Source organism: Amphiura filiformis, chromosome 19 (assembly GCF_039555335.1).
Source record: "Amphiura filiformis chromosome 19, Afil_fr2py, whole genome shotgun sequence".
Lineage (NCBI taxonomy): Eukaryota > Metazoa > Echinodermata > Ophiuroidea > Amphilepidida > Amphiuridae > Amphiura > Amphiura filiformis.
Window position 1 is genome coordinate 29,145,785 of NC_092646.1, and position 17,053 is coordinate 29,162,837.

General features: G+C 37.9%; 1 long non-coding RNA gene across 1 annotated transcript in view; it reads left to right on the top strand.

Annotated features, from left to right (window-relative positions):
* LOC140141149 (uncharacterized) overlaps nucleotides 1-17,053 on the top strand; it is a 483,782-nt gene that overhangs the window by 450,810 nt on the left and 15,919 nt on the right. The window lies entirely within an intron of this gene.

The following is a 17,053-nucleotide window of genomic DNA, read 5'->3' on the forward strand; positions in this document are numbered from 1 at the left end:
TTGACCCGCACTAGTAACGATGTGCTGTGGGTATAGGAGATGAACTAGTTAGCGTCATAAATCAAAAAGTATAAAAGCTCTGATTTTAGTACTTGCTCTACGTTTCAATTACTTATTCTTTTCAACATATCTGAATTTTTAATCCGGTACAAGCTTTAATAACGGGGGAGCATGCATTTGTATGAGAAAGTAAATCTACCATCTTATCCAAACTCCCGTGTTAATCCAATGCACATTTTGCTTCACCGGGTCGCCCTGACGTGGTCACGTTTGGAAGAGGAGTGCCACCAAACCGTAATAGGTACAAATTTAGTACTTTCTGTCAATCAAGTATGGTTTATTTTCTACATGTCAATCTTTAAATTATTAGCATAGTCCTTATAATAATGGTGGAGCGCCTTGATAAGTAAATGATAGCAAACCAGTGAAAAATCCCCAAAACTCAGTCAGTGGAGCTCCACCCGTACATGTCAATAGCGTCATTATCGATTGGATTAGTCGACCGTAGCGGACAATTCGATCGCTCATTGGATTAATATTATCACGTGGTAAGAAATGTGCATTGGACAATCGATTACTCAAAGTACTATAATGGTTTAGTACTGCATATTTCGGTTTAATCTTCACTAAAGCGGGTTTATGGCTGAAAAGGTCACGGTGAATTTGCCGTGGACAAAACTGCAATATCAATATGATGCGACTCATACTCAAAATCTAGCCATCAGAGGCTTTACATATTACTCAAAAACTTCCACAAAATATAGCTCATTTCCGAGGGTTGCTTTTACTCATGTTATCAGGGGATGTACACCCACATCCAGGGCCATCCCAGCGTACCAAGAACAAAGTTTTAAAAAAAAACCCTATTGCTCCCTGCACTATGTGCAGGGGCGTAGCAAGAGCATCAGGGGCCCATGGACAAGGAGCAGTATGGGCCCTTTTAACCAGGGCGGGAATTACCTTATGGTGGCCCTGGGCCAGGCCAAAATTTGGAGGTCCGAACTCATTGGCATCTGCCACAATCGAGCGTACAAAGATCGCAAACCAGCCAAATGGAATCCGCAGAAAGCAAGCGCAGAGAGATCACAAACCCGCGTAACGGCATTCGCTGTCAACACAAGAGAGAGAAAGGGAACTGAATAAAAACAAAAACAAAAGGGATGCCTAAAGTGGGAAGGGGAACTAAAGAGGAAAAAAGACAACTAGCAGAAGGGGAGAAGTATAAGAAATGGGAATGAATTGAAGAATATGACGAAGGAAAGAAGACCAGATATGGGAGGGGAAGATGGAGTTAGAAATGGAAAAGAAAGAAGAAAATGCCAACAGAACATGAGGAAACCAAACGAAAGGGAAGCCTGAAGAGGAAAGGGGAAGGGAAACTCCAGAAATGGACGTGGAGAAGAATACTATAATATATTATAATTTTGGGTAAAGAAAAACAAATTATAAATTTGACGGAAATCGTACGTTATGGCTTTAATATCATGACGATATTATAAATAACGAACTAATAATTAGAACTATCGTTTAATATAACACGCGACATAATTATTTTTGGCGTAACACAACTCGGCTTCGCCTCGTTGTTTTACTTAAAATAATGATGTATTATATGAAACGATAGATGCACTCCAGCGGCTAAAAACAATACCTTTATTCTCTAATTCTAGAAAGGATGTTATGGATGGCAATCACAGGCAGGGGCGTAGCCTCTGTGGCCTATGGACAAGGAGCAGTGCGGGCCCTTTTAACATCACCTTCACCAGCCCTATCTCTTTTATATTTCCCCCTTATTCAATTTTCGTTTTTGCTCGGGGCCCCTGAACTCTCGGACCCATGGACTTCGTCCATCCTGTCCACCCGCTTGCTACGCCCCTGACTATGTGCAAGAAAGAAGTCAGAAACAATCATACTGGCTTACTCTGTGACATGTGCAATATGTGGACTCATACTAACTGTGGCGGGGTGTCTGATTCTGAATATAAAGCTCTTCAGGTTGTTGGTGAGTTTGTGTGGTTTTGTCCATCTTGTGATGTCGTGAATTTTAACAACTCCTATTTCGACACCAGTCTGGATTCTATCCTATCTCAGAACTCGTTCCAATCCTTCAGAATCTCCCCACCCGTTTAAACCCTCTGATTATGCAGCTCCCTATGAGCATCTTGATGGATCTCACAAGAGACCCATCTCTGAGACTACTAGTAATAGTAATAAAGCCAAACCAAAAACAAATATCAACAAAAAAACAATTTAAAGTCAAAATGTACGATCTTATAATATGAATTTGGTTAATTTTTTACAAACCTGATTTTTTTGCATATTTGTAATGTTTACACATGTCACAACTTGCACCTAAATGGAATCAACCAACCTCCAGCTTCCCAACATCAGAAGAATACAGCATCATTTGGATACGGACACTAAACATCTTGTTGTCCGGGCCCTTATACTTTCGCGTTTGGACTATGGTAACAGCCTTCTCTATGGACTCAAGTCTCAAGATCTTCGCCGCCTTCAATCCCTTCAACACAAAGCATCCAAGCTAATTTTCTCCGTCCCTAGACGTACTGATCCAAAACCTCTCATGAACACTCTTCATTGGCTTCCGATTAGCATCCGCATCCAATTCAAACCCTGTCTTCTGATTTAAAAGTGCCTGACTGACTCTGCTCCGCGATACCTCATCGATTCAATTAGTCTTAAGCCAACACCGTCCAGTGGCCCTGTTACAAGATCTGCCCTGGACAGAACTCTCCTAAACATTCCCATGTGCAAGTTAACCAGGGGCTATTTTCGAAGAAAAAAGTCAACGTAAAATCTAAAAGATTAGCTAGCGGTGAGAAGCTTGAGGGGAAGTGGTTGCTGGCAGAGGGGTTGTGTCCCCTCGAGTTCTGTAAACTTTTACAAATCACGCGTTAAAATCACGCATTTTACTGACTCATTTTTGACGTTAAGGGCTGAGAGCTGAGAGCACACCACTCAGACATGCCAAATTGCATTCTGAGTACGAGGAATAGCCTTAACTGATATCAAATAATTTTGAATTTTCGAAATTTGCGATATAATACAAATTTTATGACAATTATTAAGAAATTATATTTTTGACATTTAACGGTCCTCGAAGTAAAGTTTATCAATCCAATGATATGCACTTTTAAAGTTGATACGTGTCTGGTTCACTAATGCATTTCACTAATTCATTTAATTGACTTGTTATTATTTTTAATTACCTACAGCTCCATGAAAGTACACTGATGTCATTAAGTTTATGGTATTGATGGTATTGATATGCAAAAACGTATGTAAACTATGCAAAAATGCATAAAATGCACACAGGTGCTTACAATTGCACGAAATTAATATCTGTAAAATATAACAATAATAAAAAAAAATCCTTTTGATTTACTTAGAAGGGTAGGTTTCATTTAAAATGTCATTCTATTTGATTGAATTGAAATGTACACGTGTCCCTACCATCTCTTAACCTGTCGCACAGTAGCGTAAAGTTCTAAAAATGTGGTAAGATTTCTGCAACTTAACCCTAACAGGACGGTATACTACAAAATACTACTTGATATATGCGCTGTTCGTGCATGCATCCCACGTGGTGTGATGACGCAATCGCCCTAAGTGATATATAAGGCACGGTTTCGATATATAGGCACGGTTTCGCTGGCCAGCGAAGCCCAAGACCCGTGGCAAAGTGTCGCCGACCCAGTGCCTGGCATGCGAGGGGTCTCGGGTTCGAATCCCCCCCAGAGCAAACAACTTCTTTCCTTCTTTTCTCTCTTTATTCTTTCCTTCTTTCCCTTCCCGTCGCCAAAAAGCCCTTAGGCGGTTAGGGTTAGGTGATGCAAAGATGCATTTAAGTTGGCGGGAAATTGCATAAAAAAGTTGCATACAAATTTCATTACAAAAGATTTTAGTGCTCAACTTAAAACACTAAGATGTTCAGTCCATAAACAGGGTGTTTATTTTCTACAAGCAATATACAGGGTGAGTAAAATAAAAAAAAAACCTTTTAAAGGGTTAAGCAGCTCCAAGGATTTATCATTTAAATATTGGTCTAATGCACTTAAAACCCACCCATAATCATATACCAAAATCGCTGAAAAGGTACGGTACCCTAAAACCGTGGCAGACGGTGGCACATCCCCGTATACCTCCAACCAGGGAGACCCCCACGTATATTTTGTATCGTGTATGATCATGAGAATAATTGAATATTTGCGATAACCTTGCTTTTCCTTGTGTTTATAACACTTTTAATCAAAGTTTTTTACTCCCGTCCTCTATCAAAGTATAATCATGACATGACATGAACTGACGGCACGATAAAATAACATTTTCAACCTAGTTTTTGACCCCTTACAATCATGAGCCCGTCATCGGAGCACTACCCCTATATAATACATCAATCATCCGAAGATTAAATAATGCTTTGGCAATCGATATCCAAGGCATTTGTTTCCTATAGGTCTAACTGACAACATTTTATGCAGAACAAGTTTATTTGGCGCTCAATCGCTAACATGCATGACCACATTATTGTCGACTCCAATTCGTTTATTCCACTGAATACTGTGTGAACTACATAGGCCTATACTCATACGCAAGATAAGTGCAATAGTGCAAAGAATCCATCTTTATTTTATAACCAGATTGAACTTTTAGGATTTGCAATACATGATTATATTCATTAGTGGCCTTGTATAAAAAAACGAAGTAATTAGCACTTACCGTTCTGTTGTTCTGACACATTTTACAGCGATACTCGATTTTAATGCTTGTCCACGGGACATATTATAAATTTTGAATGTCAGCACACTCTTTGTAAAGTAGAATTGGAACAACTGCCATTTTCTTAACCTCATTGGCACTGAAGTAGAATGGAGCACCCAAAGTTTTATTGTCCCTGATCTTGAGCTGTCTTGTATGTACCCTTACATTAAAAATGTTCATTCTCTATAAAAGAAACATGCAAATTTATGGTCGGGTTTTTCTTCTGAAAGATGCTTGTAAGGGACCGATCGTTATAGTTTCAAGTATAAAGTATGACAACCAAAGCTACACATATACCGCTCTCCCCTACCCAAGAAAACAAAGGAATGTGTGCAAATTGAAGTGGTCTGGATTACAAAATATCCAGTATAAGTTAGACACATTGCAGGGAATTGAAAAATTGGAGTTGCAGGCCTTGCCGTTTGAGGCGAGCGATCGCTCTCGCTCGCCACCGCTCGCCCAAACTCAATTTCTAGCGAGCGATTTTCCACTCGCCATAGACACTAAATATCGCTCGCTGTTTATCATCCAAATTTGAATCCACATTCAAGTTTCAACACTTTCAATGTATTCGATTTGTGATAATAAATAAGCCTTAAAACTTGAAAACCGAAGAAAGGGTGTTAACCATTAATGGTGCGTAAAGTGTTTCATATTGGTATTGTTATGACCAACGTATACACCAACCTTACTGATGGCCTAGGGACAGAATACCCTTTACTACCAGGTTCACACAAAGTAAACACAGTACACTGTAGTTACTATTTCAGAACAATAAAACACTAGTAACATTTATTTTGGGGTTAATTACATCATCAGGTGGGGCTTTAACCATGTTAACCTGCTTCACAAGTTATAATACACATATACACAATCATATAATGTATAGCATACTAGCATAGAGTAAGAATATTAATATGTTATCATTGGCAGTGCCATCACTGTGGCATGAGATGATCTAGAGTCATTTGTTATCCATATCATGTCTTGATCTGTAGTTGGGAGTTTCCATGAAGACTAGTCTGTACTCTGTAGCCAGTTAATGCATGCTCGCAGTTCGCGTTTTCGTGTACACTACTCAAAGTCATGTCATGACAGAATCAAATAACACAGCACAGCTAGCTTAAGCTTAACAGTTCCTTGGAATGGTTTCATACCAACGTATAACTTTACCTCCACTAGGTTCTTGAATAACTGCTAAGTCTTTCTGGTGAATCCCTTGCATTTACATTGCAAATGTTAGATATAAAAATCTGCAACTATCTCAGCCCATGTGCCATCCGTGTTGCTCAGGTAGGCAGCCATTTTGATCTCCCTACTATCCCCAACCTGTAGGCAATTAAGCCTGTCTCCCAATTACTAGTAGCTGGCAGGGGGTGCCTGATGCTGGATGCTCAATGCCTCAATCAATCCTATGATATACCAGTGGACATCACACCTCCCCCCTTAAAAGAGAAGTTTACATGTAATGAAAACTTCACACTTCCTTTAAGTGTTTTACTACATAACTGATTACTTAGTTAAATCACTATGGTTCTTATACCTGAACTTTTGTGAAAAAACACCTTGACTGTATAACACTATCACAAAATAAAATGTTGACATTGGTTCATGACCATGTCACTGCTTTTCTTTTTAAAAGCAATTTTTGTTTGATAACAAAACTCAACGCTTTTTATAGCAAGATGAAAAGAAAAATTTGAATGCCATGAAATTCAGCTCTGAACATTTTCCATACATGTGATCTATTTAAAAGTACACAGTTTTCCCTTTTAAAAGGAATTCTTGTTTCACACAATGTTTATACATGTATGTACAATTTAAGCTGCCCTGGATAGGGTGTCAGTTACCACTGTTTTGTCTTTCCATTTAACATGCTTGACATCTAGGGTATACTCTTGTTTGAGTGGATTTACCATGTAGGGATATTGTTTTATGGGTGCAGCTGCAGCATCACCTACATGTACAGAAAGATCATGGTATGTCAAGTCAGTTGTTGCTGTCAGGACCTTTTCACCTGGTTTAAATACTCTGTTCTCAGCTTCCTTGTCATACCATATTCTCATTCTGTCTTGACTCTGTTTGAGATTTTCATGTGTCAGACTTATGCCTACATTACATGTACTATGCACCACTACTTGATTATAGACTCTCCATTCTTGATAAACTTTTGTATCTGGAGGTCTGCAATTTCTCACTAGAACCTCATTTACTTTGTACAAACATACAGGGACCTCATTTGTTTCCTCTGTAGTTGATCTTTGATCTATGTTTACTAGTTTTGGGTCCTTCTCTTGTTCACTAACCAGTTTTTCATGGTTACTAGGGTACTGTTCACAGTCCCTATGTTTCTCAGATTTTGCAATTACATTGAATACATTGGGATCTGATTTCCCCATAACAATAGGACTTGATTGTGCATCCTGATCGTATACATGTATTTCAGAAAGAAAAGTGTCCTCTAGGTCTGGGACTAAGTCATTTTCCTTTTTCTGACTTTCATGTTTTTCTTGAGCACTCTGTAAGGGCTCCATAATTTCTTTGTTTGCTTGACAACTCATGGATCTGGGAACAACACCTGATGGGAAAACATAATTTTCTTCATCCCTATCAGTTTTAATCACTGGTTTAGTAACTACATGTATGTGATCAGGCACTTTATCAAGTAGTACTTTTTCCTCAGTAAAATCATTATCCAAGAGTATGTTCACAGCATCTATGGGCAGTTCCTTTTGTACTCCCACTTCATATGTTTTTGACACCAAGTCAGTCTGTAATTCAATTATGTGAGGGGATTACTAACAGTATCCATCCCAATAACAGGGACCAGCACATCCTCTCCAATGGAAGATATCACTGAAAATGACAAGGTGCTTTCCAAATTTGCACTCTTGCCACAAGCTGTATCCTTCATTATTTCTATGAGCTTTGGATCTGATTTGTCATTTGATAACGACACACTAATTCCCTCACTCACCAAAGATTCACACATTTCACTAACTTCTATTGAGTCAGATTCCTTTTGTAGGACTTTTTGGTTTTCATTGGGGAGATTCTCATTAATATGCACAGGGTCTACACACATTACAGGAGATGAACAATTTTGTTTCTCATGAAGTTTCCAACATTGGGACATCAGGTGCCCTTTCTTATGGCAGTGATAGCAAGAAGGCCCTGATTTAGGCTTACTTTCATTGATAACCTTTTGTTTACTAGGGTCACTGGGAACTTTTGTACTTTTTTGTATCATGAACCTCAGATGACCAAACTTTTTCTCCATGTTGTGTGCTTCTTAATTCCTCATAGGAATTTGAGTGTGAAAATGGCTTTGCCAATCTTGTTTTGTACTGTGAAATGAGTGCATACTTATTCAGGATGGCCTGCTTTAACATAAGGTAATCTGCATCAGGTAAACAGTAAAATACCTCATAAGCTTTACCCACCAGAACACTCTGAAGTAATAAACACCATTGGTCTTTTGGCCAGGAGACACTGTTGGCAATTTCCTCGAAATGTATGAAATATTTGTCTACTTCGCATTCATTGAATTTTGGTACCAACTCGATATGTTCAGTGACATCAAATGTACTCTCTTTGAATACTAATTCTTGTTTCAATTTCTCATGCTCAAGTGACCATTTCATTTCTAATTGTTTCATCCTGAATTCTTCCTCCATTTTTAACTTTGCCATGTTTTCTTGTGCTGCAGTTTTCAATTTCTGCATTTCAATTTCTTCCTCCATTTTTAACTTTGCCATGTTTTCTTGTGCTGCAGTTTTCAATTTCTGCATTTCAATTTCATGTTGTTTCAGTTTTACAACATCCACACCAACATGAATTTGGACTTCCATTTTCTTATCCAAATATTTTTCATCAAGGATATCCTTACCAACCAATACATCTATGAGATCATTTTTAATTACTTGCTTTCTCATTGGCTGTTTCATATTCAATTCATAATATTGGCCTAATGACACTAACTTAGGTCTACGTAACTGGTCAAACTTTTCCCATGTTACATCCTTAATGAATTCTTCTGGTTTAAACTCCATGATGATGATTCTGATTAAACCCAATTTTTACAGTGTATTTATTTCTTTACGTACAGTGTACTGTAATTTTTAATTCAATATCTCAGAACACGAGCCCCTGTTTCTGGTAGGGCTCCAAATTACTTAATTCATTCCCGGACGTGAGCCCCCAATTCTGTTATGACCAACGTATACACCAACCTTACTGATGGCCTAGGGACAGAATACCCTTTACTACCAGGTTCACACAAAGTAAACACAGTACACTGTAGTTACTATTTCAGAACAATAAAACACTAGTAACATTTATTTTGGGGTTAATTACATCATCAGGTGGGGCTTTAACCATGTTAACCTGCTTCACAAGTTATAATACACATACACAATCATATAATGTATAGCATACTAGCATAGAGTAAGAATATTAATATGTTATCATTGGCAGTGCCATCACTGTGGCATGAGATGATCTAGAGTCATTTGTTATCCATATCATGTCTTGATCTGTAGTTGGGAGTTTCCATGAAGACTAGTCTGTACTCTGTAGCCAGTTAATGCATGCTCGCAGTTCGCGTTTTCGTGTACACTACTCAAAGTCATGTCATGACAGAATCAAATAACACAGCACAGCTAGCTTAAGCTTAACAGTTCCTTGGAATGGTTTCATACCAACGTATAACTTTACCTCCACTAGGTTCTTGAATAACTGCTAAGTCTTTCTGGTGAATCCCTTGCATTTACATTGCAAATGTTAGATATAAAAATCTGCAACTATCTCAGCCCATGTGCCATCCGTGTTGCTCAGGTAGGCAGCCATTTTGATCTCCCTACTATCCCCAACCTGTAGGCAATTAAGCCTGTCTCCCAATTACTAGTAGCTGGCAGGGGGTGCCTGATGCTGGATGCTCAATGCCTCAATCAATCCTATGATATACCAGTGGACATCACAGTATGAATGATCGTTCATTCCTAGAGTGATTCAACCACTAGAGAGTTATTCAACCGCTCGCCTAGCACTCATGCTAGCGAGCGATTGACCACTCGCCTTTAAAATCTAGACGGCAAGGCCTGGAGTTGGAGTTGGGTGAGGTATTAAAGACTTAAGTGATATTTAAAAGTTAGTTTGAACCGATAAAAGGAATTGAAAGAACGCAAAAATCAACCTTGATTTAAGTTAAAGCCAGTTTCAGATCTGGTGTTTTTATTTCGCATTGTGTGCTCTCATTCAAATTACATGGTGCCTCGTGGACAAAGAGTTAAATTGGGTATCGCCGTAAAATGACTCATAAAAGTTAAAGCGTTCACTTTCTTTTTTCACAAAAGGTGAATATTGAGTGTGGCATTTATAAAAAGTTTCAATAATGGGAAAGTTCAACTTGGTTCTTACGTGAATATTGATTCGTTGACCTATTGCGTTTAATAGCCAAATGATTAGATGTGCTCATCATTAATTGTTTATGTGTTTAGTTTAGCGTTGAAAGTGTTCAATTTAGTATTTACCTCTATACCTTTACCTTGTAAGCGCCTAGAAGAGTTTAGAAGAGGCTGATTTCACATGCATTTAGCAAATGAAAAAACATCAAATTTTTCAATAATTTAATTATCATATGGTTAAGCAGTGCTTTTGTCACTGATCTGGACTCTACTAATATATCGCAAGTAAATAATGATATGGTTTAAAGATTTCCTTGAGCATATTGAGGAAAGCCGCGCTTTTAGCCTTTTTCACACTAATTTGGCCATAAGTATTGTAAATTTTGATTATAAAAAATCCCGATATTAAGCCAGAGGGATTATCAAGCTGCCCCCGTTACCATGGTTACCAGGGCTGCATGCCATGCAGGCTGCGCACTTACTTTTTTATTGGTGTCCCGGTTGCATATCAGCGGCGATGTTCCTGATGGTCATAATTTTTGGCTGCTTTACTGGGACAATTGCGCACGAAGCGCGCAAAACCTTTCCATTTTACACTACTTTAGCACAAACAAAGTTGATATGTTGTGGTAATTTGCAACATTATACTATTTTTGCCCCAAATTAAGGTGTTTAACGGTCTAAAGAAGATGCACAGGGCAATTCTGGACAATTTCGTAGTAGATAAAGGGTGAGAAACAGACCATTACCATAGATAATCGGTGTCTTGTTGAGGTATGGTGAGCATGTTAGTCGCTCGGAAGGCGAGACCCCGAAGTAATATACTGCATTTTAGGTGCACAAAATATCCTTGGTTGAACTGATGTAAGACCTCATGGCTCTTGTTTTGTAACCTAATTTGTCGGAATCTGCGTTTTATTGGGAGAGGGGGGACAAAGGTAGATTGACACCCTCGTCCTAATTATGCAGGCTTAAGTTAAGAGACATAAAACAAACTAATTTGCATTATTCAATAGAGGTGTTCTTGGTGTCATTCAATATATTGTTTACCATCTTAATTTAAATATAATATGCATAAACTTGCATAATATGTTATGCTGATAGTGTAAAATATACAATTTAAGTTTGTTGTTATGTCCAAAAAGTCAAATAATGTGGCCAGTGTTTCTAAATGCGAACATGTACTTCACTTGTTCAAAATTTATTGACCTGACCAAGATTATCTTAACCTGACCAGGATTATCTTGATCTGACCAAGATTATCTTGACCTGTCCACATTACTTGATATAATCGACAGTTGACCAGACTTTTAACAAAAGAAATACAATAGATAATGGAACAAAAGAAGAGGGCTAGACGTATATTGTCCGCTATAGATGGAGCTGCCCCCACGCCTGTTGCGTATTTTCTCGTCCAGAGGCCTTCCCCCACGAGTGACCGAAAAATTGGGGAGAAAAGGGCGTTACCAGAGGCGTTGTGAGGTATTTATTTGCTTGATTTCCCCTGAATGTTTGACTGATCACAACAAACTATAGGATATAGGATTTCCCGACTAGATTAGTCTTACTTTTTGGAGGAACTTCATTAATTTCTTGGTTATTTTTCGAGCTGAAGCTAGTATAGAAATATTTTAAGCACGGATTTTTAATTATCACTGCACGGATTTCTATTCTCACTGCACGAACGTGCCAGGAGGCACGTTAAAATAGCCCCTGAAGTTAACCTGTGGTGATAAGTCATTTACAGCTGCTGGACCGTCCATCTGGAACAGCTGCTGAAAACTCACTTGTACAATTTTTAGTATTTTTCATTTTGTCTTTACATTGACTTTTCTTGTTTTCCACTGGCTGGTTATTGTTTGTTGTTGGTAATGTAGTTTTGTGCGTTTAGATCAATTTTTTGCATAAGCGCCTTAAATCACCTTTATGTATGTGTCAGCTGATGTGTATGTATGTAGCCAAATTTGTTGTGTTTGTAGGTAAACAGAGCAAAGTTCGACATAAAGTCATAATTCAAGAAATTATGACTTTATGTCCGCCCATAGAACTGCGTATTAAACGACCAAAATAACAAACAGTGTTTCTTTCACGTTACCTCGTTATTTCAGCTCAAAATGGACAGAAACCATTCCCGATCATTATTACTAGTTTTATTTCAGCATTTTGAGTATATAATAACAAATTTAAAATTTGAAGGAAATCGTACATTAAGCCTTTAAGACAAAGCCAAAGAGCAATAGAAATCAAAGTGAGTCACACAGGAGAACTGATGATACAAGTTCAGCGGAGTACATAACACACACAACATAACAAATACCGGTAATAACATTGTCTCGGTCCCAGCCGGTTTGTGTTCCTCCGTCACTAAACAAACCGTCTGGCGACAACCCGTGAAATGACAATCGCTGATTGGTTAATGAATTTACAAATAAAACGGTTTTCAATTGGCTATAGGACGTGACTTGTGTAAGTGACACTAAACATTATAGCGGCCCTGATTTGGTAAAACGACCTAACTTGAAATTGGGACATTTTGAGATAAATCTATATCATGAGTAATGTGAGGGCGCTCTTTCCATTGGTGACATCCTAAAATCACCATCATGCCACCAAAGAATGAGATTTTTATATTTTCTAAGACATTAGATCTGTTTAATAATTTATTTTATAAAAAAAAAAAACGTGAAGTGTTCAAACTTTAAACCTCTTTTTATCGAAAGAGCGATTTTAATTTCAAGTTAGATCATTTTACCAAATCAGGGCTGAGTTAGGGCCTCCGCTATTTGTAGATACCGCAAACGAAAAATGTACGCTAGCTTTAGCAGCCACTGAGGCGCCGCTCGTCTGTTGCCGCCCTGCCGCCTTTCATGTACGCGACTTGCAGCGCGTACTCACGTACATTGTGTGGATTTATGTAACCGCATAGCTGTCCATCTGGCGCTGCATGCGCTGAAGCCCAGCGTTGATTGACAGCAAAATTTAACGCCAGTATTTATGGCGTTGATGTTCAGCCAATCAGAAAAGACGTACTATGAGGTTGTCGCCAGACGGTTTGTTTAGTGGCGAAGGAGCACAAATCGGCTGGGACTAGTAATAACACACACCAAAATAAGAATGCCACCAATCCAGGTAATTGTAGTTTTAAGAATCCAGGTAATTGTACCGGGAGTTATTGATTTGTAATCAATCACGTATTGCACTTCCCAACGGTAACAAAAGGGTTTAGCCCAGGGTTGAAATCTCATCCCATCCCAGTCGTCATAAGCGAATTATGAGTATGGATTGAAAACCTCTGGATGTTACCGAGGTATACCGTAGATGGCGATATTTAAGTCGGACAAAGATTGTTGGTACAGGTCCAATGCGAAAATAACGGTTGTGTACTACAGCAGTGATCGTCATACGCCAGAGTTTCTAGAATGCTGTTAAAATAAGAAATTTTTTAATGCTAGCATGAGGGTTTTCAATGAAATATTTTTTGTGTTAAAACTGAAGCATCCTATGTATGAAAGAATATATGAATATTAACTGCACATCATTCGTCATACCCAATCGTGCTAAAATCTATGTGGTTTAGGAGGCAGAGAATTTTAATTCAATTTTATATAAGCCAAAATATTTTCTGAATTTAGTCAAAATTAACACTCAATTGATGGTGAAAATTTTATGTAAATTTTTACAAAGGTCCCGACTAAAGATTACTGTTTCGTCTTTATGGGAATCTAATTTTTTAATATCTGAAAGAAACTTTTGGGACCTACGTGGATTTTCCTATAAATTGCAAAAATTCAGACCGTCTTACAAGAAAAATGGTAGGCTGACTTAGCTCGAGATACTCTAGCTAAAATACAGGTTTACATTTACTATCTTACATTATCTTGCTGTATTTCAGCTAGAGCGCCAAACAACAAGCTTCCGGGGTTTTTTGGAGAACAATACTGTTACGTAAGACGAAGAAGAAACCGCTCCGGAGCCCGCCCTACTCATTATTTCATTGTACTTATTGCAATTTGCCTCCACACATTACGTAATCAACACAAAGCTTTTGTGAGGATTAGTGAGTGGATAAAAATTGACAGCGGAGGATACAAACGACACGCCGATTTTTATTTGTCAATCATGAATTGCCACAACGTTTTGGTATTTTACTGTATGGCATTCCGCAAGCACCATGACAAATTATGCCATATTTTTCCAAAGATCATCTCATATGAAGTAAGGGAAATGTGGCTGGGAGAATGTATGTATGGTGAAGAGTGGCATAGATAAAAGCAGTGGCATAGATAAAAGAAATCAGGATGTGTCAATTGCTCATTAGCATGTGTCCAATTCTTATTTAAATAGCGTTTTGGTTATTAAAATGATGTCTTGACCTTGCTAGAGGGCGCTAATAATATCCACGGAGAGAGCTTGACTCGAATTCTATATTGGGTTAAACGCGCAATTAAATAGCTGTTAAATGATTGGATTTCCATGGTATACTATTTTGTTATAATAAATGTGACTGTTCAATTATGGCATACTGCAGTTACTGTCCGTTTTCCTATACACAATCCCGTACACAATACACAGTGCTCTTACCATTGACGCGTAACCTCTAATAGTGTATGTTAGAAGTAAAGGCAATTGCCTAGTTAACGTCGCTGTGTGAAAAATAACCGGCCAATATTAAAAGTACTCTTCTGAAATTCTAGAAAATATAGTTTTGTAACATGTCCTAAATTTTTAGCTAATTTAGATGTTTGGAAATATTCGCACTTTGGTGTTTTAGTGTATGTTATTGGTAATAAGACATTGCCTAGTTAACGTCACTGTGTGAAAAATAACCGGCCAATATTTAAAGTACTCTTCTGAAATTCTAGAAAATATAGTTTTGTAACATGTCCTAAACTTTTAGGTAATTTAAGTGTTTGGAAATATTCACACTTTGGAGTTTTAGGAAAGATATGTAAACGACAGATAACACCAAAAAACATGAAGAAATTATTTCCAAACCGTGTTACGGTCCACAGCCATTATGTTTCTCATTTTCAAGAATGTGGTTAACAATATGCACACTATTGTCTCATTTCGTGAACAAAGGCCAACACAGTATTATTACCTTGCGTTCGCTTTATAATCGTTCACCCAACTGAAACTATAATACCAGCTCATTGCTCATTGCACAGGTAAAACAGAAACATGTGTGTGTGGATTTAACCAGAGAAGATCTGATGTAACATAGTTGAGCTGTTTTCAATGAGTGTTATCTTGGTTTAATAGCTTTTAATGGGGTTTAAGTCCTGCAAAGGTCGTGGTGAATTCTACTGTAGACATGACTGCATCATGGTGTGTAAACTTCAAGTTTGTACGTGATTTTTTTGTTTGAAGAGGTTTGGTGCTTTCAGCTGCTATGACTATGTGCACCATTCTGCTAAACAATTCTCTCGTGTACAACACCTTTGTTCCAATACGGTACTTTATATGCTTCACTTCACCTTAGTCATTTCCTATGGCCAAACGACTATCTGCCACGTTGTACATATATCTGCCTGTATACTCGTACGTTGATTTCTTCTTATTTCCTTTGCATACTCCTTAAAAACCAAACGGTGTCTTTTCAGAGCCATACCAGGCTGAGTCAGCAGGGGAAGTAGCTAGACTGTGGCCAAAACTCTACACGATCCTCCGGCTAGCTGAAATCCTTGGATCCAAGCCTGCTCCTCATTGCCCAAATTAGCGTACCCATCCGGCACAACGTGGAGGTCTGGGTTGAGTTGCCCGCGAACAAAATATTATACCAGCTTTGCGGACCTTGCTGGACTTAAAATACTGCAGGCCAGCCCACGTGCTTTTCAATCCAAGACACGTCAGTGCTGCAAAACTCAATGTGATCAGTGTGGCAGACGTTTTTGGTTCATTTGTGCATTACTTTAAGGGATCTAAAATGAGCGTTTATTGCGTTTCGACAGTATTTTTTGTGGGACATGAGAGCACCTCGGACCTATCGAATTGCATTCTGAATACGAAGCATGTCTTTCTGATATCAAATAATTTTCAATTTTTGAAAATCACAATATAATACAAATTTTATGACAAATTATAAAAATTTGATATTTTTCAAATTTTGATATATAACAGTCCTCGAAGTAAATTATATAAATCTAATGATATATTCTTAAAGTGTATGTAGCAGGGAGGAAAAGCCGACGGTCAATTGAAAATTTTGACCTTTCATATTGAAGATATGGATTTTTTTCCCAAAAGACCTAATTTTTTTTTGGTGTTTTGGGAAAAAATCCATATCTTCAATACGAAAGGTCAACATTTTCAATTGATCGTCGCTTTTCATCCCACCTACATACACTTTAAGTATAAATCATCAGATTTATAAAGTTTACTTCTAGTACTGTTAAATATCAAAAATATCAATTTTAATGATTTGCCATAAAATGTGTATTAAATTGCGAATTTCAAAAATCAAAATTATTTGATATCAGAATGACATTCTTCGTATTCAGAATGCAATTCGATATGTCTGATGTGCTCTGATGTCCCAAAATAAATACTGTCCAAACGTTCATACCCCAGCCCTTAACACCGTAGTCACTTTTGTGTGATTTTCATGCCGGTAGCCAAATACCAAATCTGATCATAGTGAAGATTGATATTTTTTCACAGGACAATGAGGAGGAGATGAATACGAACACACAGTACAAATACGGCGCCATAACGCAAGGTCACGTGAGGTATCACATGTATTTGTGACTTCAAATACTCACTTGTATTTCATATCTTATACATTGTCATGCATTTCCTTCGTATTGTTGACAGCAATTCCTAATCTCGACATTACTATAGCAAAAAGACATTATCTTATTAAATAA